Source organism: Alnus glutinosa, chromosome 1 (assembly GCF_958979055.1).
Source record: "Alnus glutinosa chromosome 1, dhAlnGlut1.1, whole genome shotgun sequence".
Classification (NCBI taxonomy): domain Eukaryota; kingdom Viridiplantae; phylum Streptophyta; class Magnoliopsida; order Fagales; family Betulaceae; genus Alnus; species Alnus glutinosa.
In genome coordinates, this window is record NC_084886.1 from 19026126 (window position 1) to 19052624 (window position 26499).

Consider the following 26499-nt stretch of genomic DNA (forward strand, 5'->3'; position numbering starts at 1 on the left):
TGCTAGGGTTCTGCCCTAGCTCATTGTCTCTGAGCGGGACAGGCTCTGGTATTCTGGGTTTACATCGTGTTGGAGTGATTTTGGGTTGTTCTCGGTTGCTATTAGAATTTTGTGGTGGGTTCTTATTTTTCTTCCAAATTTTTCTAGAGCCATAGCCTTTCCAAGTGTTTTTGCGAGGATGTAGACCCTTGTCTAGACCAAGGGAGGCTCGTGGGGGCACCTTTAGTGTGCTCCCTTGTGGTGGTTGTTGCATGAGACTGGAGATGGAGAGGTGGTTCTTCGTGGAAGTGAAAACCTTTGTGTTTCTCAGTGGTGGAAAGTGCCTTAGTGTTGCAGTTGGAAAAAAGGAGGGGCTTCTCCGTTGTGGGGTTTTTAGGCTCCCAGTGTACCGCATGTCTTGCTTCGACGGTGGTGGAGCTGATGCGGCTACTTGGTGCTAAGGAGTTCGTCAAATCCTTCATGGAGGACCAAAGGTGCTCATTGTCCAAAGTGGTGGTAACAGTTTCGGTCGGTTCTTGGAGGTGGCGGTTTATGCAGTGGGTGGACAGAGGGCTCACTTTGAACCTTGAGGGTTATGAAGGGTGGGGTTGGTGCTGTTTTGAAGCTGAATTGGGTAAGGTGAAGTTTTTTGTTTTTTGGAGCCTTGATTGGGTTTGGGTTTGGTAATTCTTCTCCAGCAGAGCAGAATAAGGTTGCACCAGGGTTGGCTTTGGGTTCAGTTCCTATCGGTGGGCAAGGGGCCTTTGAAGAAGTTAGTGCGCCGTCGTTTGTAGAGGTTTTGAGATTAGAGGCTAGCCCTTCAACGACAGTAGATTTTCCAATGGGGCGGCTTGAGGACCCATTGGGTAAGACCACTTTGCCATTGGTAATTTGTTGGGCAAGGTTTCTGATGCCAAGCAGAGCTCCTCTGTTTGAGGGAACATTGCTTGCCTTTCTGGTGTTGCAGATGAGGGGGAGGGTAGGCTGTCAGGAAAGGGGATCTTGTGATCTCTTCTTGGGCGTGGAAGGGTCATCTTATGAATTTGAAGATTGAGGTGGATCGGGCCTTGCGGTTTATTCTCGAAGGGCTGGAGAAGCTTGGGCATGCCCATAAGCCCATTTGTATTGGGCGGAATAAGCGGGGTAAGAAGTGGGCTCCAAAGCGTAAACCCTGGCCCAAGTTAATTTCCAAACCCATTCTAGGCTCTGAGGTGGAGCTTGGGTTCTTGTCGAGTATGGGTGCGGGTCACGAGGGTCCTAGCTCACCCAACACAAATTCTGCTTTGTTGGAGACTTTGCTGAAGGTGGGTGGTCTTGACATCTGTGTTTGGTGATTTTTCCGGCTTGATGGTTCTTCTCTGGCAACGCCATAGGGTGCTAGTGGTCCTGTTTTGCTTCCGTCGTATGTCAAGCTCGTTGCTCAACCAACACAGGAGGTCGTCCTTGTCTCGGTGACCACTAGTCTTGACATCCGGCATTCAAGGTTCTCTCCGGAGAGGATAGATGAGGCCGCCAATCATTTTGTGTTCCTGCCGAATGCCCAACTCGTAGCCCAGAACACCCTAGAGGTTGTCCTCATCCCAATGTCCACTTGTGATGAGGTTCGTCATATTGGGTCTCTTTCGGTTAGGTCTGTAGATGCCGGTGGTTCCATAGCCTAGCTTTCTCTGATTGTTTGCTCCTCCTTGGGTGTTTCTCAGGTTTGGTATGTTTCTTCCAAGGTGGTTCAGTCTGTTGATGTCGGGGGGACGAGGCCAGTGTTTGAGTTTGGGGAGCCCTCTTCTACCTTTTTGGTGCCTGACAGTGGGGTTAAGTTGGGTTCGAAGTCAAATTTGGTATTATTTCTAGTTGTTTTGTTGAGGTTGATGGCATAGCAAGGTATCCAGAATTCGTTGTCTAAGACGTTGGCATTGAAATGTTCATGTTCTGGGTCTGTTCAGGTTTGGTCGCTGACGTTTGCGGCTGCAGTACTCTTTGGTGATCCTTCCCTGTGCTCAATCTTCGCGTCTACGACAGAGTTCGATATTCAGATTTTACCTGTTACCGTGTGTTGTGAAGGCCGGTAGCTTGGGTCTCCTTTGGTGAGGACAAATATTTCCGGCAAGGTTCCTCCGCTATTATCAGTAGGCCTTGGGCCGGTTGGTTTGGATCCCTTGATTCCGCTGGTGAGTAAGCCGGTCAAGTCCTATAATCGTAAAACTAACAGTAGTTGGTTCACAAAGATGGAAGATAGTTTAATTGTCGAGGCAATGTTGGCTTTCGTTGAACCACCAGTGTTACGTGTTCCGGTGGTCAGGACGTTGAACTCGGTGTCCATATCCCAGATCGTGCCAAAGGTTGCCATAGTCCCGGTGTCAAGTGCTAATGTGGGTTTTCTCAAGCCAAGTTCTTTTGCGAGTTGGGGTTCTCCTCCAGTAGCTCTTGGTGTTACCAGTTCGTCATGTTCTCATTCTGAGAAGTGTGGATTTGGTCTATCTTCGGAAATGGAGTTTGGGGTGAAGAGGATGAAGAGTTTCCGTACCCTTTGGGTGATTTTCCCCCTGCCACCTTTTTAGATTGGGCTTTGTTTGGGGATGAGAGCATATAGGATACCCCTCAAAAGGTTAAGGGTAGTAGGGAGCTTTTGAAGTTGAATTGTTCCATTAATTATGACACAAAGGGAGTATCATCTAGGCGTGAGAAAGGCAAGGCTCACGTTTGTTAGCGTTAGAGGGTTTTGGGCTTTGTTGTCTTGTGGTGTTTGGGGTTGTTGGCTTTTTTTGGTGGGTTGTGCAGTGGGTTTTTTTTTTTTTTTTTTTTTGGTTTTTTTTTGTTTTGTTTTGGGTTTTGAGCTTGTGGGAGTTCCCTACAACCTGTGTACTTAGGGGTGCCTTGCACTTTCTTTAAAGTTTTACATTACTTATAAAAAAAAAACGTTACACTGACGAAATAAAGATTCCCTTTGTTTCTCTTATACATATAATTTCTTCATTGACCATGAAACAAGAGAATGTGTAGTTTTTGATGCTAGACAAGTTTGGAATCCCTTTGATTAAGGGGCTTTCTTGCAAGGAATGTAGTGGGGCTTAATTGGAAAGGAATTTAAGGTCTTCCACCTTGAACTCCATTGATGCCTTGATGGGGCTGAGTTAGGCTATGACTCAGTTGAACTTGAGAGGTAGTACTTGCGGTTCCCATTGTCTAGCCTCCTCCTGTGTGGCTCTCAGCGGATAGGTTCTACTATTGTCACGCTCAGGTAGAATAGTTACAGTTAGTCTCCCCTGCCTAGGGGTGTAAACTCAAGAGTTGGTTCCCGGTTATTGGGTAATGACCGGGAACCGGCTCCGAGGTCCCGGTTATTGAAATAACCGGCTTCGGAACCGGGTACCCGGTTAACCGGACCGGGCAGATTTTTTTTTTTTTTTTTTTTAAAAAACAAACAGAGTCTAAAAGAAGCAGTTTCAGTCTGATGTTATCCCTGTTATAGCATGCCACATTCAGAAATTTTTTCACAGAGAGGAGGTTATCAATTATGATAACAAAGAGATTGAAGTAATGATCTAATTTCTTTATAAGAGCATGGTTAAAAACAGCAAAATATCTCAAAAATTCCCAAGCCAGCACAAGACGAACTACAAGAATCCAACTCTCTAAAGCTTATGACCGGAGATGACGAAGTAGGCGAGGGTGAGGTGGTTGATCTTCTGCGTCTCGTACGGCGACAGGAACGGCTGGTACATCTCCATGTACGCCACGTGTCGATCCGTCTCGAACACCGACGAACAACGAGGCGGAGATGGTGGCTCGTCCAATGGGTCCCCCTCCAACTCCATGCTCGGTTGCTTGCCTTGTTACTTGTGAGTGTAAGAAGAAGATTCAAGAAGGCTGAATCTTTAGTAAGAAGGAGGCAGGGCGACGACGTGAAGTGAAGATTCAAGAAGGCTGAACTGAAGGAAGCTGCCCATTAGGGTAAAAGAGCAAAAGGGCAAAAGGCTGAAAGGACCAAAAAGTCCCCGTGTATAGGCTGGCAGTAGCATTAGTGTATAAGGGTAGGGGGTAATTTTTTTTTAATATACTAATACACTCGGAGCCGGTTACCCGGTTATAACCGGGTGTTTTGAAAACTAGTACCCGGCTCCGGGTACCCGGTTATAAATAACTGGGTATCAAACCGGTTACCCGGAGCCGGTTAGTGCCTGGAGCTGGTTTTCTGGCCAGTTATAACCGATCCGGAATTACACCCCTACCCCTGCCTGCCTTTAATGAATAGAAAAAAAAAAGGGGGGGGGGATTATATCTTGATAGACATGCAAAATGAAAGCAATCTGGTTTCTTTAGGCTCCATTTTTTGAGGAGAGATGAAGATGATGAGAACATCAGTGTCAAAGAGTGAGAGCTGGAAAGTTTTTGCAACAGCAGAGAATAGAGAAATATTAGAGAAAATAATTTAGAGACTAGAGAGATAACATTGAGATAGAGATGACACAAAGGGAGGTGCAGGAAATAACCAACTTGTAATTTTAATAAGCGCTCAACTTCAATTAATATATAAACTTCAACTTCTAAAAGAAGCTGACCTTACATCTCTGTATTACTACGCTTACTTGAAGGACGCAATGGCCTATATGCTACTTGTAAGTTAAGACTCTTGTAGGCTGCTTCTAAGTGAAGACATACTCCAAAGCTAACTTAAGATATTCATAAAAAAATAGTGCTAACTTAAGATGCTAAACTATGTAACTTAGCAAATGAAGTCACAAAAAAGACTGAAGCAGCATTCAAGTAGCTTGTTAAAATTGGTGTGACTGGCCAGTGGCCACCCTTACGGAATCCATAGCTAGGCTGTCCTATGATTCCATCCTCGCTTTTTGCTTGCAATGGCTATGAAAGCGGGAATAGTTTACCCAACCATGCAATGACTGCTCCATTAATTCATCTCCTTTCATCTCTCAAGCCTCCACAATCACCCAAACAGGGCAAAGGACTATTTCTTGCCTTCCCTTCCTTGTCCCTCCATTCTCCTATCCTTCTTTTCCTTTCTCTTCTATATTTCTAAAGGTCTGATACTTTAATTTTTCTTGATCAGATGATACTAAAATTTCTATAAAATTAAATTTGATTAGTGCTCATATTGTTTCATTTGAATCAGTTTTTGTTTCTTGTGTTACCATATTTGCGTGGTAATATTTCTTTTGAGGTTTGAAACTGTCACATTGATTTTTTAAAACTTGTAAATAATGGAGTTTCTTCAACTCGTGGTGTAATCCAAAATCTTTAAATGCAGTATTTTGGGAACTATAAGAATGAAATGCTGAGTCCCTGTAGTTTAGATGTTTTTGTTTATTTGAAGGCAAGAATATCTTGGATTATGAGCAAATCTCCTAAAATTGCAATTGAGCAACATTAATTATTTCTTTATATATGTTGTGCAAAAGACTACAATTACAGTAAAAAAGACAAAAGGAGCATCCAGATTTACGTGGTTTCTTCAATGTGAGGTACGTCCACAGACAAGGGCGATCACGGAGAAATTCACTATAAAAGATGTAATGCAAAATAATGGAGAAAATCACTTAGAGTACTAGCAGCAGACACCCAACGACTTTCACTAAATTTAGAGAACAAAATCATTTTTTTCTCCCTATATAAATATACCCCACAATAGATTTCCTTAATCTTCCTTATATCATTAAAATAATATTTTTTTACTTTTTTTTTTTTATTCTAGAAAAATAGTCTCCTCTCTCTCTCTCTCTCTCTCTCTCTCTCTCTCTCTCTCTCTCTCTCTCTCTCTCTCTCTCTCTCTCTCTCTCTCTCTCCTCGTCTTTGTCTTCTCAATCTCTTAATTCATGTGCTGAGAATGTTATGTTGTGCTTAAGATGGGCTATTTCATCAACAGATTTTGTGCTGATTGTGGGTTTTCTTGGTTAAGTGGTATCTCATCTGCTATTAGTTTATTTGTTTGGTTTTTGGCTCTTCTAATAAGATTGAGGATTGTTATTGTTTGTACAGGGAGTTTTGGCTCTTCTAATTTTGTGCTAATTGTTGTTGTTTGGCTATTTCATTAACGTTTTATTTAGTTAGTTTGTTGGGTTTGGTTGTATTTATGTTGGTTTCCTGTAGTTGTTCTACTAGAGAATGGGAGAGAGAGAGAGAGAGAGAGAGAGAGAGAGAGAGAGAGAGAGAGAGAGAGAGAGAGAGAGAGAGAGATGGGAGTGCCGCAAGAGGGAGAAGAAGAAGAAGAGATTGGGAAAGGTGAGGAAAGAGGAGAGAGACCGTGTGTATTTTTTTAAGATTAAATAACCCATTGAGTAGCTACAATGCTACCCAATACGTTGGGTAGCACTGCAGCTACCCAAGTGTTTAGGGAATCTGATGTGGGTAGTTTTTTTTTTTTTTTTTTTTGAAAATCTTCCTATATTTAGGGTAGGGAACCACCTGTAGGGTATCTACTCCTAGTGTTCTTAGAACCCAAAATCTCATTACCACACAAAAAAGATTTTTCCCAAAAGAGAACAAAAATACAAACTTCTCTTTTGCAAGGACAAACAGCAACTCTTTTTCTCTATTTCTTTGTCACTGTATCAGCTCCTTTTTCTTCTCTGTCGGGCGTGGCTCTAAATAATTCTTTGTGCGACGCTCTAAACAAAAAAGAAAAAGAACCTCAATTCACTCTGTGCGGCGCATGCTTTTTCTCAGTTTCACTCTTTTGCACTCCCACACAACTAGCTGAATAGAACAACTTATATAATATCCGTCAACACAAATCAAATAAGTCGGCTAGAGAATCCATCTCCAAAACCAATATAAAGAGTAAAACCAATGGGGAGTTGGTGGGTGATGAGTCAGCCTACGACAACAAATCTCCACCTTTACTTGAAACCTAGCAAGTCTAACAGTACGAATCTCCTTCGGATGTCTTTGCCAAAGCCCCTAAGGGCAATCACAATTGACAAGTGCCACTCAAGCTCAAGCATCCCTTGAACTTGAGTATAAGACCTAATTTAACATAACACCATGCCTCTCTGTTCTTCTGAGGAGGCCGATTGAGTGTTGGGTGTGTGTTGTGATGAAGAAAAGTTTTATCGTGGAGTCGAAGATTTTTGTCTTCTCGGTGCTGGATGGGGAGTCGATGCTGAGGGTGGGGGAGAAAAGAAAAAGTTTCTCCGGGGAGATCATCATCAGTTGTCAGTGCTTTGAGTGGCTTGCATCGACGTTGGAGATTCTCTTGGGTCATCTGGAAGATCAAGATTTCATCAAATCCTTCACAGAAGGGTCAAAAATCTTGATTGCTCGGAGAGGTGGCAACCAAGTGGGCCGTTTCCAAGAGGCAACAGCATTTGGGATGGGTGGCCGGAAAGGGTTTATCGTGATCCCTAAGGGGCGTAGAGGGTGGGGTTGGCTCAAATTCTCGGACGAGCTGAGAAAGGCCGGAGATTATCTCTTTGCCAAAGCGGGTTGCAGGTCTGGGTCCTCGCTTGCGTTGGTCAAGACAGTTGGGAAGGAAGAAGAGGTTAGGCCGGGTTTGGCTCCTCTTTGGAAGGGGCCCTCCTTTGTGGAGGTGCTAAGGTCTGGTTCGGTCTTGGCCGTGAAGGAGCCCATTGTGGGGGACGTCATTCAGGGTGGAGGGCGTTGCTGGAGGAGCAGTGTGCTCTTGACCTTCTTCCGATGGTGAGGCGTGCAGAGGTTGAACCGAGATTGTTGGTGGATTGCTTCTCGTTTGAGTCCCCGCCGCTTGAGCTGTTGGGCAAAGACCGACATTTTCATCCGAAGGGTAAGAAGGTTCTCTCATTCGAATTTGAATTTAGAAAATTCGAAATCTGAATATTCGAGAACACGTACGTGGAATAAGCTGGGTTTCGGGTTTTATGTGGCCTTGGGCTGGGCTGTAAGAAAAAATCTGGACCGGTTTTTCGGGTTGGGGATGGGTTGTAAACATTTAGGTTTTCGTGTGGCTCGTTTTTGGCCAAAACCTAAAGTTGCCGGTTCGTCTAGATCCCTGCCGGAGACAACAGCGGAGTGGTCTTCTGGGATGCTTTTGGTTCGGTCTCCTCCTGGGAGTTTGGTGGGTGATGCGCTTGTAGCGACAGAGGGAGTGGGTCCAGCGTTGTCAGCTTCTCCAGCGTCTAAAAAATTTGGGTTTCCCCCTTCGCCGGCACCAGAGCTTGCTTTTCCGTCGACTCCTCCAGCTCGTCCTCTGGATCTTGTGCTTAAGGTCTCTCCTCTGAGGCCGCTTCAGATTCCTCAACCCAAGTTTGCTCCTCTGTCTCTTGCTGGAGTGGCTGTGTTGGCTGAGAAGCTGCGTTCTCCCCTCCCTGCGGTGGTTTCTAAGCCTTTTCAGTGTTACTACAGGAGGGCGAAGATGCTAAGGGGAGGGAAATCTGTGAAGTGGAATGAGTAGCTATTTTTTGATTCGTTGCGAAGATGATTGTTGGCTGCTTTGTTAAGAAGGTTACGGCTGTTGAGCCGCCAGTGAAGAAGGTTGCAGAGCCACCAGGGAAGCAGGGTCTTAGGAGGGGATTTCTCAACCCTCGCTCGAAGGTGCTAGTTAATCCCACATTGCCGTAGAAGGTCGCCGAGGTCAGGATGGTTGGACCTTCATCCCTTCCGAGAGGTTTTCTCACTCCTTAATCCTCTGAAGGAAATGGTTTATCCCTATCTCGCAATTGGCCTGTCGGTTTGATTGGACTTTGGATGGTGCTTTTGAAGAGGAGGCTTTGGCTATTTGGGACGTTATGGAGGAAGAGTTTTTGAAAGAAAATGTTAGCACGTCAAAAGTCAAAAGGCAAGAGGGAACTTTTGAATTTGCAAAGCTCCATTAATTATGGCGACGGGTTAGCTTCTTCCAAGCGTAGGAAAGGATAGGCTCACGTTTTGTAGGGTTCGTTGTTGCTTTGGTGGGTTGTGGGTTGTCTCTCGGGTGTTTAGTTTTTTCTTGTAACTCATTTTGGGCTCTTTTGTGGTTGTTTGGTTGTTCTTTCTTGGGTTTTTTTTGTTGGTTTTGTTGGTTGTTGCGGGTTAGCTTTGGGTGTTTCTGGCGTATACTCTTTGTGTACCTAGGGGCACTTTTACGCTTTTATAATAAATCTTTTCTTACTTACCAAAAAAAAAAAACCATGCCTCTCTACCAGTCTCGTTGGTGACAAAGCTTTATCAGCTAACTCAATTTTCCTTTGGACCCATTTGCACCGTCTAGCCTTATTTATTTTGGGCAATTCTATCAACTCCCAAGTTTTACTTTTTTTGTGGCGACTCCACCTCTTTTGCATACCATTCTGAATGGATGATGGATCTCCACTATCGACTACTAAAGCAAAAGAAACCATATTCTCAAATCCATACCTCTTCGGTGCTTTTCTATCATGTTTCTCTCTACCTTTTGCTAACAAATAAGGCTCTTGCTAGTGTTGTGAGTCTCTTCAAAATTGTTCATTGTCACTCTTATCCATGGGTGAACTTTGATCATCAAACTCCGCCTCTGCGACTTGTTTCCTTTTCTGTCTATTAGTTGATACTTTATCCTCACATTTTTCTAGCATATAGGCCTTATCAAACACATCTTTGCTAACAATTTTATTCGTTGAAACCGGATCCCATAACCTATAGTCCTTAACACCAGACTCCAAACCAAGTCATATACAACTTCTTGACATTGGATCTACTTTCGACTGTTCTCCACTTTGCATGTGAACGTATGTATGACAATGGGGCCCCACATGAGTTGACGGGTGATGAGTCACCCAATGTTAACAATATAAAACTGATATTATAGCTGATACTTTTTTAGAGCAGCATTAGTCCATTTGTAGCCAGTTTTTATGGTCTATTGACATAAATTGGATGTCTAAAGGAGTGAAAACTTTTGGATAGTGCTGATTTGCATTGTGCATAATTGCATGCCGTAAACTGTGTGCGCACTTCAGATAAGTAGTTAAAAAACATTGATTTATTATAGGGTTAAAAAAAATGAAGAGTTGTTGGTTGATGAAATGGTGAGTTCAAGGAAACTAATATTTTTTTTTTCCCTACTTTGGAAATGTCAAGTTAAAATTATGTGAACTGGAGAAGCATTGAAGTTATATTGATTTTTTTTTTCAAAATAATGAGAACATTTATCTCCAAGTTGAAGTTTGTTTTGAAGCAATATTTGCATTTTCATTGTGCCTGTAATTGACCATACGCAGTAAACCTCTGGACATGTTGGGACTGCATCAATGCTACCATCATGTTAGTTTGTGTTTTTGTTTTGACTTTTGTCTTTTTATTCTCACGTCAAATACATGAATAAACAACTCAAAAGTACAAAAATAGTTTTCACCTTTTTGTCACATGAAAGCACATTTTCAAAAACTAAAAACATCAAAAATACCTCCCAAAACACATTCACAAACATACGATATTTTCCAGCTTGACATATTGGTTCATGTCATTTATCTTTTGTCTACTTAGGGTTGGTTGCAACCTTTTCCCTATGCGCCTAGTCCTGGTCCTTCCAACTCAATGCTTTTCCTTCTTGGCTGATATCTCTTGACTAGCTCACCATGTTCTCTTTGTACTGATGGTTCTTCCATTTTCCTTTTGCAGAACTTTCTCATTGTAAAAATAGGCTCATCTGAGATCCTTCTGAAGACAGATCGTTTCCTCCCAACAATCTGCTCATCATCTGTAACTTGATCAATGCAGATAGGGTTGTAGAGCTCTGATCTTCTTCTGCTAAAGCTTTTTTGGTCTAAACTAACTTGAGAATGGTGTCATAAAAAATTCTAACAAAATTATAATTTCCAGGATTGAAAAAGTACTTTGTTTTATCTTAACTTCTACCATAGGCATACATTTGTTTCTGCGATTTCATCACTTTTGCAAAAATGCAATTAGAATGTTATAAAGTAATTATTGATCATTGAAGCTTTTGGTGACCTGTCTAATTTTTTTTTTTTTTTTTTTAAAAAAAATCACCTTTCTTAAATTTACTTTCTGTTCGACCCGCTTAAGGGCTCTCTTGTATACTTCCCGTGTATAAGGGTTGCGCCCCTTAGCGCTTTTCAATAAATTGCTATTACCTATAAAAAAAAAAAAATAAATCACCTAATCAATTGCATAGGTGAGCTGCTCTACTTTAGGGCCAAGGAAGGCCAATTCTCATTAAAATACAAAAAATTCCTCAAGTAATTATTGATCATTGAAGCTTTCAGTGACCTCGTGAATTTGGGTGGGTTGAAACATGTATCTTCATCTTATGATTGCTTGTTTTGACTATGTGGAATGCGATTGGTTATCATGCTTACAACTGAATGTTTCATGGGTGGGTCTGTTAGGTTATCTAATTTTTGGTTTGCATATAACATAAAGGAGTTAAATGTAAAAAATAAGTAGATGTAGATACTGTAAAATTCATTAAAAAAATGTTTATTATCTAGTACTTTTTTTTTTTTTATTATTATTTTAAAGATCATTTACATATATTATTTAGACCCTCAATTCTTAAATCGATGTGTTAATCCAGGGTGGATAGTTTTTCTATTTATTTCTAATAGAATGCGCTGTATGTGTATGGAATTAGTACAGGTTTAGCTCGAATAAGCAATACCATTTTATTTTATAGATAAATTGTTATTATCTTTAGCATAATTGCGTGCTATAATACTTTGACAATTTAAATAGACATTAAATTGTTATTATCTTTAGCATAATTGCGTGCTATAATACTTTGACAATTTAAATAGACATGCATGGGATTAGGCGTGTACAGTTTACCTGAATTCTGCCCCCCATCCGCTTAAGACCTGCGTGGGTCAGATTCGACAAGTGTGGATCAAGAGGCAGGAGGGGTTATTAATTTCTGACCATGTTGGGTTGGAAGGTGGAAGAGGGGAAAAAAATTCCATCTTCCGGACCCGACTTCATAATAATAATAATAAAGGAAAAACAATTCATTTACAATGGCGATGTTTTGTATCACCAAAATGATGCCATTTTGAGACATGTATAAAGCCTATCTCATTCATCTCAAAAACTATACAACCAAAATCTAAAAATGCCTTTTCAGTTCTCTTTGCCCCGCCCCCCCCCCCCCCCCCCCCCTTTTCCCCCTTCCCAATCTAAAAAAAAAAAAAAAAATTAGATCTAGAACCTTCTCCCCCCATCTAATTGTCACTCTCATCTTCGTCGTGGTGTTGTCTTCTGTCATCCTTCCTCTCTTAGGCCCTCATAATCTCTTATTTGGTTCTATGAAGATGAAGACATTTGTCTTTGAAGAGTTGCCTTCAATTCTTTGGCTTTGAATGAGCCCAACCCCTTTTTGCTCGCTTTCACCACCAAGTTGGTGGAGGCAAAAAGTGGCGAAAATGTCCTCTGGTGGAAGAATGTCGATGGTATTTCTAATGTTTCCGCCAATGACGAAAAACCCATTTCCACCTTTGTCTCTTATGCTACCAAGCCTAAATGGCATTGAAATCTATTGCAATACCTATGATCTTAGCCATTCATTTAAAATGGACAACTTAGATCGTGACACACATAGAAATCTATTGTAATCCACATGAGTGACGTGCAAGCCACCAAGGTGGGCATTAGGGGTTGCTAAATCACCCTTATGGTTATGAGGATAGTTTGGCCACCCCCAATGGTTGGCTTTGGCGTGGTCGAATCACCCTAGTGGACACAAAGGGTGGTTTGGTGGCTTGCATGCCACTCTTGTAGCTTCCAAGCCCTTTTCTTTTTCTTTTTCTCTCTCTCTCTCTCTCTCTCTCTCTCGTATGTGTTGTGATCTGAGCCATTCATTTTAAATGAATGGCCCAGATAAGAGTTATTGCACTCGGTGGGTATTGTGTCCAATCCAACTCAAAATGCATGCTACATTGTAATTCAATTTCTATTTGGCTTTCAGTTGCCACCAAAAAAATGTACTACATATGATTTGATTTCTCAATTTCCCAGTTCTTTCTTTTTTCCTTATTTAATGAGAAACTCCTTTTATAAGTAATTTATTTTTTTGATAAACAATGTCAATTCATTAATAAAGCGCAGAGGGGTGCAACTTTAATACACATGAAGTATAAGAGTACCCCTAATAGGGAGGAACATAAAATAATTTTAAAAAATCTGCATAAGTAAAAACAATCAAGCTATAATGAGAAGCTATCCAAATATATAACGTGTTAAGCAAATGCTTTCGTAGCTCTAACATCGATGTCTCTACATCTTCAAAATGCTGCGGATTCCGCTATCGCCAAAGACACCATATTAAGCACAACAGAACTAACCACCAAACTTCCTTAGCTAGACCAAACGACGCACCTTAGCTAGTCAACAATTCCAGCACCCTTCGTGCCATAACTTACTCTACCTCAAATAAAGTAAGAATGTAACTCCATAGATAGTGAGCAACTTCGCAATGAAGTAACAAATGTTCAATGGACTCTCCACTCTTTTTACGCATACAGCACTACTCAATCACCACAACATTCCTCTTCCGCAAATTGTCATGCGTCAAAATTTTACATAAAGCTGTTGTCTCTCCCTACCATGCTTCCACAACCGTTTTTCCGGAAGAGCCTGATTAAACTGGATGAAATTTTGAACTCCCAACCCACCTGATTGTAATGGAGTACAGATCTTGTTCCAATTCACTAAATGAAATTTTGCCTCATCTTCAATGCCACCCCATAAAAAATCCCTTTGAAGTTTATCAAGTCGATTAGCCACGTCCATTGGAATAGGGAACAATGACAAGTAATATGTAGGAAAGTTGGAAAGAGTACTTTTAAGAAGAGTCAGCCGACCACCTTTTAACAAATACATCCGCTTCCATCCAGCCAACCGCGGTTCCATATAAAATCTCACTGTAGAAATACAAAATTGTATCCAAGCCTTCCATTTCTCCCCAAAACCCCAACGCTGCAGCAAATAGAGCAAGAAATCCCAATTAACATGATCATATGCCTTTGCCAAATCCAACTTACACAACAGCCCATATTTCTCCGAGCGAATTTGGTTATCCAAGCATTCATTAGCAATAAGCATTGAATCCAAAATTTGTCGATCGCCAATAAAAACATTGTGTGTTGGAGATCATCTTGCCCAATATTGACTTAAACCCGTTCGTGAGAACCTTGGAAATAATCTTATACATTCCCCCCCCCCCCCCCCCCCCCCCCCCACCAAACTAATAGAGTGAATATCTTTCACATCCATAGCACTAGTCTTCTTTGGAATTAGAGAAACAAAAGTAACATTAAGACTCTTCTCAAATTGACAACGATTATGTAATTTTGCAAATACAGCCATAAGTTCATTTTTCAATATTTCCCAATACTTCTGAAAGAAAGCAATTGTGAAGCCGTTTGGACCCGATGCCTTATCTCCATTCATAACCCTGACCACATCCCACACCTTCTCCTCACACTCTCTTTCTGACCAAAAACTTTCATACGTATCAATGGATAGGAACGATAGACCATCCACCCTTGGCCTCCAAGAACTCTGCTCAAAATACAATTTGTTGTAATAAATTGTAGGACTAATATATTCTCCGATGAACTACCACTCATTCATAACATGGCCCCATGAAATGGCACTTGTGACATTCTACCGCATTGAATTATCATTTTGTTGCAAAAAAATCATGTCGTTAGGGAATCTCATCTTTTTGAAAGATGGAAATACCCTCAAATAAAAAAAAAAAAAAACAAAAATTAGAATTAAAAAATGTGAGAAAAAAAAATTCAAAATTAAGAACTAAATAAAAAAATAAAATTTGAAAAATGAAAAGAAAAACAATCTTAAACTTAAAAAAGAAAAAGAAAAAAGAACGAGGGGTGGCCATTGAACTAGAGACACCCAAGGTGGTTGGGGTTGGCTCAAACACCCCTTATGACTTTCAGTAGTGGTTTGGCCTACACCCCCAAGATGTCTCTCTCTCTCTCTCTCTCTCTCTCCCTTTTTTTTTTTTTTTTCCGATTTTTTAGTATTTTGGAACATTTATATTAAATTCGTTTAAGAGAAAATTGCACCATTCGTCCCTTTAGTTGACCTAAATTACAAATCACTCTCTGTAGTATAAAAATTAATTTTAAGATCCTTGTGGTAGGTGAAAATTATAAATTACTCCCAAAAGTTATTTTCCATCCACAAACTTAACATTGACCGTTAGGTTGCCACACCAGTCCTAATAAAAACTTGACACGTGTCAACCACCCCCTACCTATGAGGTGGCCTGCGAGGCACCCCCAAAACCCTTGTTTTTCTTTTTTCTTTTTTTTCTTTTTTTTTTTTTAAAAAAAATAATAATAATCTAAGTTTTTAAGTTTTAAAATATTAATTTTTTTTTTTATTAAGAGTGACACATGTTGCATTTTTATTGGGACTGACGTGGCAACCTAACGGTCTCTGTTAAGTTTGTGGACAAGAAACGACTTCAAGGAGTACTTTCTAGTCGGGCCAGAGTCCCCGAAGTGGTCAGCAACTTGGTGGTGCTAGTTCCGGTCTTCCAACTTCTTCCTTAGATGCTTTGACTGCCATCTATACCTTTGATTAAGGAAAACCAATATTTTTATTACTATTTTTTTGCTAAGTCTTAACATATTTCGTGTATATGTTAAGACTTAATAAAAAAATAGTAAGTCTTAACTATTTTCATAGATCATCATTGTGGATACTGGATAGATGCTACTTGTGCAAGAGAGATGGGGAATCTGTGGACCACCTTCTTCTTCACTGTGATGTGGCTTCCGCTTTGTGGAATTTTGTTTTATCTCGGTTTGGTATGTCTTGTGTTATGCCTAGTAGAGTTATCGACTTATTTGCCTGTTGGTGGAAGGCTGGAAGGTCAAGGAGTGCTGCGGTTTGAAAGATGGTGCCCATTTGTATTTTTTGGTGTGTTTGGTAGGAGAGAAACCTTAGATGTTTCGAAGATATGGAGAACTCCTTGGAGGATATTGTTGCCTCGTTCTTTCGTATGCTGTATCTTTGGACGGTGGCCTTTTTGTCACCCTTGTTGATTAGATTTTCTGATTTTCTTGTTCATTTTTCTTTACCTTCTTAGACGTTTCATTGTGTATACTTCCGGTGTACTTAGGGGCGCCTTACGCTTTCAATAAAACTTTATTTTCTTATCAAAAAAAAAAAAAATTCGTTATTTGATTTTTGTCATATCATCAATAATTTGCAAAAGATATTCTTACTCCTATTATCCAAAGTAATTTTGAAACAGTCTCTCACGACATAGGATCTAACGATTCCTTGCCTGAAATTGACCTCACTCATAGCGCAATCCTATCCAAGAATTACCCTAAAACTCATGAGAGATAATATGTGCAGTAGATAATTGACTTAGTGTCTGTTTGTGATTGTTGTGGGTAATAGAGCTTTTGTTTGTAGAATTTTACCAAAAAGCTCTACTATTGAAAAATTGTTTTGTTGTTTGGTAACTACATGTCTGGAGTGCTTTGAAGCTATTACACTTTGAAAATTTGTGATTGACCACAATCTTGAATTGACAAGTGAATATCTCAATTCAACCGAAAGTTCAATTTGACAATTTAATCAATATTCAAATCACACACCATAGATAAAGTCACCACAATCCAAGAAAGCATAAATCACAATCAACACAAGGATTGGGTGACAAAGTAAAAACTTTTGAAGAACTCTTCAAAAGAAAAAACATTACGAGGTTAGCCAATCTTAAAAGAATTCCATTATAGAAGATCATTTGTTACAATCCGTCTATACTTACAAAACCTTTGTAATTAGAAATAGGCTTACAACCCTAGAAAATGACCCGTTTGCCTCCTACCGCAATGGTTCTAGAACTCTGGCCTTCTACAGAATCTCTTCCACGAACGAACTCGCACGCTGCAATGCGAGACTCTGATGGCTGAAGTTTTTTTGTGGTTTGATTAAAACTAACTAGGAGAGGTTGATGTCTATGTTTTGGCTCATGAGGTTTAAAATACTCTCACAAGGGTGTGGAATAGCCGCACATCTCTCTGGGGAAATTGTGTAAAACAAGGCTTATATAGGTAGGGTAAAACCTGGGATAAACAAGGAAAGTCGTGATCTGAAAGAAATAATTTGCTGCAAGTTTGCTCAAGCGGTGGTCGATCATACTCGGGTTTTAGTACTACACTTGATGCTTAAGTTTTATCGATCGGGAGTCGATCGAAGTCTCTGCACCAGCTTTTCAAGTTTCTATTGACATCTCTTTTTGACTTTGTAAATATTGGAATTGAAATTTTTTTGTGAAATACGAAATTGTAGCCCTTTGAATCAGCTTTCCAACGCCACCAAACTTGCCTTCATCTGATATCGAAATAAAAATATATGATAGTTTTATTCTAACTGGTCTGCTTGGTTCATGATTATCAATTTACTGGAGGACATTCATAACTTGAATTCTTGAACCGGATTCAACTCTAAGTCAAATACTTCAAAATACAACCCAAAACCCCTATGTTTTGACACTTGAATTTGTCAACACTAATGTAAAGCCCAACAGTCTCCCCTCTTGGCAATTTTGTGACATAGCACAAATAGAAAAATTACAACTCAATGGAATTCAAAGTGTTAGGTTTTTAGTTGGCTCATTCGGTGTCCAGAACATTTTTTTTTTATTTATGTTTTTTGGGACATGGGTAGTTGTCATACTTAGGTCTGTGTTGAATTAGGTGAATTTTTTTTCGAGAAGACAAGTACTGCAGCTGATGTCCGGATATGGAGGACACACGTTCGGACATGGGCTAGATCCGAGAGCACATGTTTTCTGTCGTGTTCCTTGGTGTTCGGACATGGCCATTTACTAAAGTGAGATGTCCAAACATGAAGGCTGATGTCCGTAGATGCCCTAGGTACGAGACCACATGTTCTCTACCATATTCCCACATGTTCGGACATGCCTAGGGCAGAAAGACATCATTGAATTAGATGTTTGGACATGGAGGACACATGTCCGGATATGATGGAGGTCTGAGAGCACGTGTTCCCTCTCATGTTGGCACATGTTCGGACATGCTCATTACATGTCCGGACGTCGCCGTGGAAAACTAAATTCGATTTTCAGTTTAATGGCTGGTTTTGTTTTATTTTGAAAGGGTCTCTCCTGCAAGATTTTCATGAAGAGTCATAGGAGTTCAGAGAGCCTTGTGGTATTAAGCACTACTTTCATTGTGTTTATACACGTGGTGCTTAGGGTTGTGTGCCAAGAGATCATTTGTATGAAGTGAAGACTCTTGGAGTATAAATCAAACCACGATGTTGCTGCATCATTGTTCAACATTAGAATTCTACCAGTGGGTCTGTTAGAGAATCTGAAGGAGATAGGCCAGTGAGTAACTAGAGCCTGTTGAGGAAGTAGGGAGGTGAGTGAGGAGCTTGTCTACACACAAAGTCTAAGCATTTCAAGGGTTGTAAGTGTCTTCTGATAGTGATTTCTTGGGTTTTGCTGTCTCAAAGAGGTTCTACCTTTGTGTGTTAAGGGGTTTCCTCTTTGTCAACAAAAATTGTTATTGATGTGTTGAGTGTGTTTGATTATTTTTGTTGGTTTGAATAACTCTATCACTCTAGACTTTATTGGATATTGTTTAACTGCATTGTGATTGTTAGTTATTGTGGTTGGGGTCTAAATGTTATTTTTCAATTGGTATTAGAGAAATGTTCACTATGCTTGGATTAAACTCCTGAGTGTGATCTTTGACCTCTGTTGTCATGGAACAACCTCGCAAATTGTTTTAGGCGTGAGCAATGATATGAAAAGTGAGAATATTGGGGTTCCTGAACAATCTCTCAGAGTCTCACGACTTTGACTCTATAGAGTTGTCTGATGATGATTCTGAAGAGGTTGATGATCTGCAATTCTCCAACAACAATCTCTTGAGAAATTATCTAGGTTATCAAAGATGAACACAAGAGTTTCTAAAAATACTCAGTGAGAGAGAACACTTGCTCTCTAAGTGTGATGCTTTGCAAGTTGAAAACATTTTTTTGATGAATAAGGTCAAAACTCTCAAGAAGGATTGATTGAAACCAACGATTTTTTCAATAAACACTCAAGTGATCATTTGAAAAAAACTACTTGGTGTGCACTAACCAAGTATGAACTGTGATTTTGTTGGTGCTTCTACCTCACATGCTTGTAGGTCTATGAATAAGACTATGTTTGTGAAGCCTGTGAATGTTGAAGGAGCCAAGGCTAAGGTATCATGTATGGTGATTTTTTATTTATTTTTTTCTATTTTTTATGTATCTTTCCCTTTGTCATTGGTGCAAAAAATGGGATATTTTTGGTGAATATATATATATTTTTTTTTTCCGACTTAATGTTAGAATGACTTTTCATGTTTGATATAGCTATCATGATTAGTTATTTTAATGTTATTTTACATTATTCATTATGGTGTATCTACTATGAATGATAGGATGGATTAGCATGTTTCATATTATGGATATATAAAATATCTTGTCTAGCATTTCTTTGTATTGAAATTTAATGCATGTTCTAAATTTTAAATTCTTGAACTATTTCAATACTTGTTTAGGGTGCCGTTTGAGATTGCGATTTCGTAGACAATAAGTGCGATTTTAAACCAAATCGCAAAACATAAATTTTTTGGAAACTGCGTTTTTAAAAATTGCGATTTGAAAATGCAGAAAATCTGCTTTTTCAAATCTCAAGTAAGATGCTTTTTTGAAAACGCAAAATTTTAAAGGCCAATTTTCGATTTTAAAGGCTAAAATGCGATTTTGCCAAACGCTTAATTGTGTTTTTAAAAATCATTTTTTTCAAATCGCACATTTTAAAATTGTTATTTTAAATCGCACTTTTTGAAATCGCAAACCCAAACGGACCCTTAATCTCCATGCGTATAATGAGTTTATTCCGTGTTTCAGGAATTTCATTCAAGACTGTGTTTGACCTTTTTATGGTTTGATAGGTTAGTTTAAGTCTTGGGGAGAATCTTGTAACTCATTTGCGTCTGTAATTTTTTTTGCCACCAAATGACCAAATTGGAAGTTTGTTAGGTTTTAGTTGGCTCATTTGGTGTCTAAAATATGTTTTTATGTTTATTGGGACATGGGTAGTTGTTGTACTTAGGTTTGTGTTGAAGAAGGTGAAGAATTCCCCAAGAAGACAAGTATTGCAGTTGACGTCCGGACATGGGCTAAATCCAAGGGAAAATGTTAGATTTACAACACCAATACAATAACTGCACAACAACTCCTCACATGAGGGTGGGTTCCACACACTGGGGTCCACTCTCATGTGAGGGGTTGTACAGTTGTTGTGATGGTGTAGTACAAGAATCAAATCCCAAATCCAAGAGCACATGTTCTTTGTTATGTTCCTAGTGTTTGGACATGGCCATTTACTGAAGCCAGATGTTCGGACATGAAGGTTGATGTCCAGACATGCCCTAGGTCTGAGAGCACATGTTCTCTAACATTTCCCATATGTTCGAACATGCTTAGGTCAGAAAGACATCAATGAAGCTGATGTCCTGGCATGATGGAGGTCCAAGAGCACATGTTCCCTCTCATGTTGGCACATTTTTGACATGAAGGCATGATTAGACATTAAACCCTAATCATGTCCGGATGCTCATTACATGTTTAGTCAGTTTAGACGCCGCCATGCAAAACTGAATTCGATTTTCAGTTTAAAGGCTGGTTTTTTTTTTTTTTTTTTTTTTCAAAAGGGTCTTTCCTACACGATTTTCATGAAGACTAGTAGGAGTTCAAAGAGCCTTGTGGTACCAAGCACTACTTTCATTGATTTTATACACGGGGTGCTTGGGTTTGTGTGCCAAGAGATCATTTGCATGAAGTGAAGACTCTTGGGAGTATAAATCAAACCATGATGTTGTTGTATCATTGTTCAACAAAAATAGAAGTCTACCAGCGGGTCGGTAAGGGAATTAGAAGAAGATAGGCTAGTGAGGAACTAGAGCCTGTTGAGGAAGCGGGGAGGTGAGTGAAGGGAAGAAGTACAAACGGAGAAGAACACCACACCAAGAAACATATAGGAAACAGAGTTCAGGGTGTGTGGTGAAAAGGTGCGAGGAGCTATACAAACCTAAGCACAACTAAGCAATGACTTAGGTTGAAACACATCTAAGTATACATGCGAAGACCTGGCTTCACAAAAAAAAACATATGCATGAACACAATATGAGTTGGAATGAAAGGCCTAAGGTGAAGATTTACAACATGCTCAAATTTTATGAAAGCATCTCACCCTTACTCCAACATTGATTTCAACTTCAACTTAAAAAAAAAAAAAAATTATTTTAATACGAAATCTGCATGAGTTTGAAATTCAATGTTTTTATTGATAAGAAAATTCAAATTATGTTTTAAATGCTCAAGGAGTCTGTATGGTTCAATTTACAAATCACAACTAATGCTTGCGCGAAGTGTGTGTTCCACTTTCAAAGAGCAAGCTTAAAACTTTATTTTGTGAGGGGGTCAAACTGCATATATTAGTATATGAAACCATTTGTGTCAAATAAGTACTTCCCAAAGGTCAAAAGTCAAACCAAAATACTAGGACCTAGGTACACATAAAATCACTCCCCCTAACATTGAGCACAAAAATATCGATTCTTGTTCAGTTTGAATGTTCGCCTTTTGCATCAGCATGAGCATCATATTTTTCTATAAGAACATATGAATTCTCAATCTTTGGTCATGCTAATGTTCCCCTTTTTCTATAGTGCATTAATGATAGAGGTTGGTCAATTTAGAACAAGATCGAAGGTCATCTAGTTTATGGTCAATTTAACCCTCAAGTTTATACTATACTCACTAATGGTTGTCCACTAAACACTCACACATGTGGCCAAACTCAAAACTCATTTTGAAAGATGTGCATAAATAGATACAAGCTTTAGCCACTCTTTATGCACTACTTATACACCATTCTGTAAAAAGAATCCATGAAAAAAATTCCTCTTACACTATTCATGTGCAAGGAATTCACTTATTGATATGTAAGCATTAAGTTCAAAAAAATACATCTTTTTTTTCTCAAAATTTTGAAAACACACCAAAATAAAAATGAAAAACACACAAAGATACAACGCAAAATTCCTCTTACACTATTCATGTGCAATATTCTATTTCACAGTGAAATAATATGATATATATGCTGCCACCAAACTTCTCTCGTCTTCTGCCACCATCGGTGATACCCATGATGTGCTAGCATCTCACGATTGGAATGCTGTTTTTTCAGTTTTCTTTGTTATTTGCTTTATTTGTAGTGCATTTTATTGTGCACATTATGTAGTTCTATGGGTTGCTTCCAACCTCGTGTTCGGAAGCATTTCCAACTGGTTTCTCATTCTTTCTTTCTTTCGGATCAAGAATAGGAACCCCCCCCCCCTCTCTTGTAACCTTTTCCTTATTGGCTTAGAAAAAAAAAATTGTACTTGCATGCTTTTTTGGCTGAAACTGCTTGCAAACAAGAGGGATGATGTCCTATTACTTTCTCAAAGTTTTTGCAGGTATATGAACATATAAAATTTGACAATGAGAAACACATATCCCTTGCCTCATTTACGGGAATTCAAGAGTAGACTATAATTACATCTTCCTTATCTAAAACTTTTAGTGTTACAAGTTAAAGTGACATCCTAGCCAAAAGGTTTTAATATTTATTATTTATTTGGTCATACTGGAAATTCCATCCTTTCTTCCTCTTTTTTGGAATTAGTATCTCATTTTTTACTCCTTGTTCTTACATCCTCATAGTTGCTATATCTTCTATTTCTACTTTTGACAGCTGGTGCTGAGTTATTGCAGTAGCTTGTTGCTGTTCAGAATCACTTTGTTACGTTGTTTGTATGTTGCTCTCGGGTTGGAGGGTTAGATTCGCAATTGCTCCGGCTTCCATTGCCTCTTCAGACTGCAATCAGAGACATTCATGGTAATATTACATAATTCTGCTCCAGAAAGCTGCCTTGACTGCTTTCAGAAGCCCCCCAGAATACTTTGAATCATTGAGAAGAGTAGGAGAAAACAAGTTTGATCATTTGTCTACTTTTGTCAATTTGTTATGATTCATGGTAATGATATCTCTGTTGTGCTCAGGATTGTGAATTGAAAAGAGACAACCACATTGTCAAGTTCCTTGCTGGGGTTGGTTTTAAGATTCAGATTAAGCCTCAGCGTTCATTCTTTTTATTTGCAGAGATTCCTGAAAGCTGCATATTCATTTTATTACTACCTAAGATCTTTTGATACTGTTTTATTTGTAACGCCCAATTTTTTGCACTCAATCTATGACACGTACATAGTTATTCTATGCAGTTCACTACTCTTTTGAGTGCTTGGAATAAGCAGGGGTTGTAGCACACCAAAAGAAAACTATTTTGTTAGCTCCTTTGAACTTTGTTCTGTCCTTTGATGATCATATGAATAATCTGTTGAATGTGAATCTCAGTATCTTTTTTTTGGATGAATGATTTTTACTAACTGAAACACATTTTACAAAAACACTCCAGTTTATCAAAACTGGATCAAAAGCTACAAAACACAGCTTACAAACCAAACACTTTTAACAACAGAACTGAAATGCAAACCAACTCTTTTTACCCTGTTTTCTGTCTAAACACTCCCATCTACATGAATCCTATATACAAATCAAACAATCCAGACAAACTAATCTATGAACCAAGAACTTTCTTAGGGATTCCCCATCTGCTACAAAGCTGCACATTCTTTATTGTCCTCTTGAACTTTCCTTTTGTAATAACCCGTGATCTAACCTCCCACTTAATTCGCATAACAATTTTCTCTTCTGAAATGATTTGATTTCTACGCTTAATATTGTTTCTTTGCTTCCAAACATTGTAAACTGCAGCACTTACTCAATCTGCATAAAGCTGATTTCATTTTTCTGCCTTTTCACTTCCTTAAGCCCCAACTCATAATATCATCCCACTCCCTATGCAGCTCATCAACTAAGCAAATACTCATGATCTCCTAAAAACCATATAATCTTCCAACTGACTCCTCAACCCTCTAATCCCCCAAAGAAAAAAAAGAGAGGGTATCATCAATGAAGCAAGCTTCGTCCATATAGTAGACTTGCCTATACTTCGGTTGCGGACTTATTCCTCGTGCTTTTTCGAAAGCCAATCTGTTTTTGAAACACTCTCACTTTGGAGATGCATCTGACAAGGCGTTCTCGTAAGCAAACTACCCTTTAGGCGAACTGACTGCTTGTGCTCATTTCTCCCTCTGGAAGGCTCTAATGTCATTGAATAACAAAATTACTCTCTTGTAGCCCAAAAAAAGAAGCCATCCCAATTGGCAACCATTTGTTTGATGGTGAGGCCAACAACTTGCTTTGCTGTTAGTACACACTGTCGTGATTTGACTTGAATTTTCAAGTCTTGAGTGTGGGCCCCAGCATTTTATGGCCTTTTTTTTTTTACTGCACCTCTTTTGTCTCATCTGTAGCATTCTTCGTGGAGAAGTCATAACACTTTACTTCATAGTGAACCACTTTACTTCCTGGTGAAGGATTTTTACCGACAGACTAACATTCGGTCATTTATATAAAAGGAAGAGCATGAGAGGCAGCAAGGGTGTGGCAATAGAGTAGTGTAAAACAGTAGAGTGGCACCAAGTCTTGTTATCATTCTTGGTGTATTGCAGTACGGCAGGGCACTTAGAGAAAAAAGAGAGTTCCTCTTTTTGTGTATTTTTCTCTTTTATGTGAGATTAAGACTTGGATGTATAGGGGCTTTTGAGTTTGAGTTTTCTTTGTATTACTCTTTGTACTCCACCATTTTGATAGTGAATTTCTCCTAGATCGTCTCCGCCAGACGATATAGGCTTGTTAAGCCGAACCACTTAAATCTTAGTGTCTTATGTGACTTTTTGTTATTTTTCTATTCTACTTTTTTTTTTTTTTTTTTTTTTCTTTTTTTGCTTTATTAGGGATCCTTAAAATTAGTTTTGTCACAACAAACTGGTATCAGAGCTTGGATATTTATTTTGCGAGATGGCTACTACAAAATATGTAGAGAAATTTGACGGTCAAAATAGTTTCAATCTTTAGCGTATCAAGATGCGAGTTTTGTTGCGACAACAAGGTTTGGCGAAGATTTTGAATGGCGAGGTTTCATCAACATCATCAAAGGAGGAAATGAATGAACTTGAAGAAAAAGCCCAAAGTGCAATTTTGTTGTCTCTTTCAGATGGAGTTTTGAGAGAAGTTGCCAATGAAGAAACTGTTGTTGCACTTTGGAAAAAGTTAGAAAGTTTGTACATGAAGAAGTCTTTCACTAATTGTTTATTTCTGAAGCAACGGTCATATCCCATCAGGATGCAGGAAGGTATGCCTCTTTGTGATAATTTAGATGACTTTAATAGAATTATTTTGGATCTGAAAAATATTGATTATTAAAGTAGATGATGAGGATCAAGCATTGATTTTGTTATGTTTACTACCGGATTTGTTTGATAATTTTGTTAATTCAATATTGTACGGTAGAGATACTATCTTCTTAGCTGATGTTAAATCTGCTTTGAATTCTATAGAGTTGAGAACAAGATTAAATGGTAAAGGTAGTGAAAATCAGCAGAGGGTTTATTTGTTAGTGGTCGTTTGGAAAATTGTCCTAATTTTAGAGGTTAATCTGGAGGAAGAGACTCAGATAGAGAAGGCCAATTGCAGTCTAACTCAAAGAACAAAGTGAAGAGTTAGTATTGTAAAAGATATGGGCATTATAAATCTGAGTGTCCGAAGCTAAAAAATAAAGAGAAATGTGATAAGCTAAATTCCTCTTTTGTGGTTGGTGTTGTCGAAGGAAATTCTTAGGATTCAAAATTTGTCCTTGCAGTTATCAATTCAGATGGTCGTCTTAACAACAAGTGGGTCCTAGATATTGCATGTACTTCTCATATGTCCCCTAAACAGGGTGTTAGTTTTATTGGCTACACTATGTTGACAAAATCACTGTCATATTAGTGTACTGCTAAAATAGGGACATCGTAATTATTTAGAGTCTTACAAAATATTCAAAACATATTTTCTTAACTATGGAAAGGCCTTAATATGACAAGTATTAGTGTCACAAGCATCAAAAAGGCAATTTCCGGATTCCAGGAAGATTCTGCGCAGTTTACAACTCAGCAAAAGTCGGTTCCCTAGTTGCCATCCGGATGGCCCAGAAAAACATCTGGACGCCCATTAGTTTTTGAGAAGATTCTGAATAGCTCAGAAGACACTATTAATGAAGATAGCATGCAATTGTCCGGACGCTAGACCAACACTGTCTGGACGCGGAGGCTGAAGTTTAATGAAGAAACCTGTGAAGTGCGTTATGGAAGTCGGTTGCTACTTGCCGTCCGGACGCTGCCCAGAGAACTTCGAATCAGTATTGTAATAGGTCTTCTAAAGCCTATAAATAGAGGCCTCTAGGCTTGCATTATTTACAGAATTAGGTATTGAATTCCATTGTGCTTAAAGAGGATGTTTAGGGTAGAAATTGTGAGATTTGCTAACTCTCTAAGAGTTTTTCTTTGTGTGATTTG

The 26499-nt window shown here is 39.1% G+C and overlaps 1 protein-coding gene across 5 annotated transcripts in view; it reads left to right on the forward strand.

The window, feature by feature from the left end:
• Positions 1-23389, forward strand: part of LOC133876192 (histone-lysine N-methyltransferase ATX2) — a 41598-nt gene extending 18209 nt beyond the window's left edge. For 3 of the 5 annotated variants that reach the window (XM_062314490.1, XM_062314478.1, XM_062314495.1), the window contains one exon: positions 22736-23389. The gene's annotated coding sequence lies outside the window, so the exon portion shown is untranslated. Of the gene's footprint in view, positions 1-10542; positions 10882-22735 lie in introns of those variants that run through there. The other 2 variants (XR_009901521.1, XM_062314483.1) reach the window with 2 other exon arrangements.
• The last annotated feature ends 3110 nt before the right edge of the window (positions 23390-26499 follow it).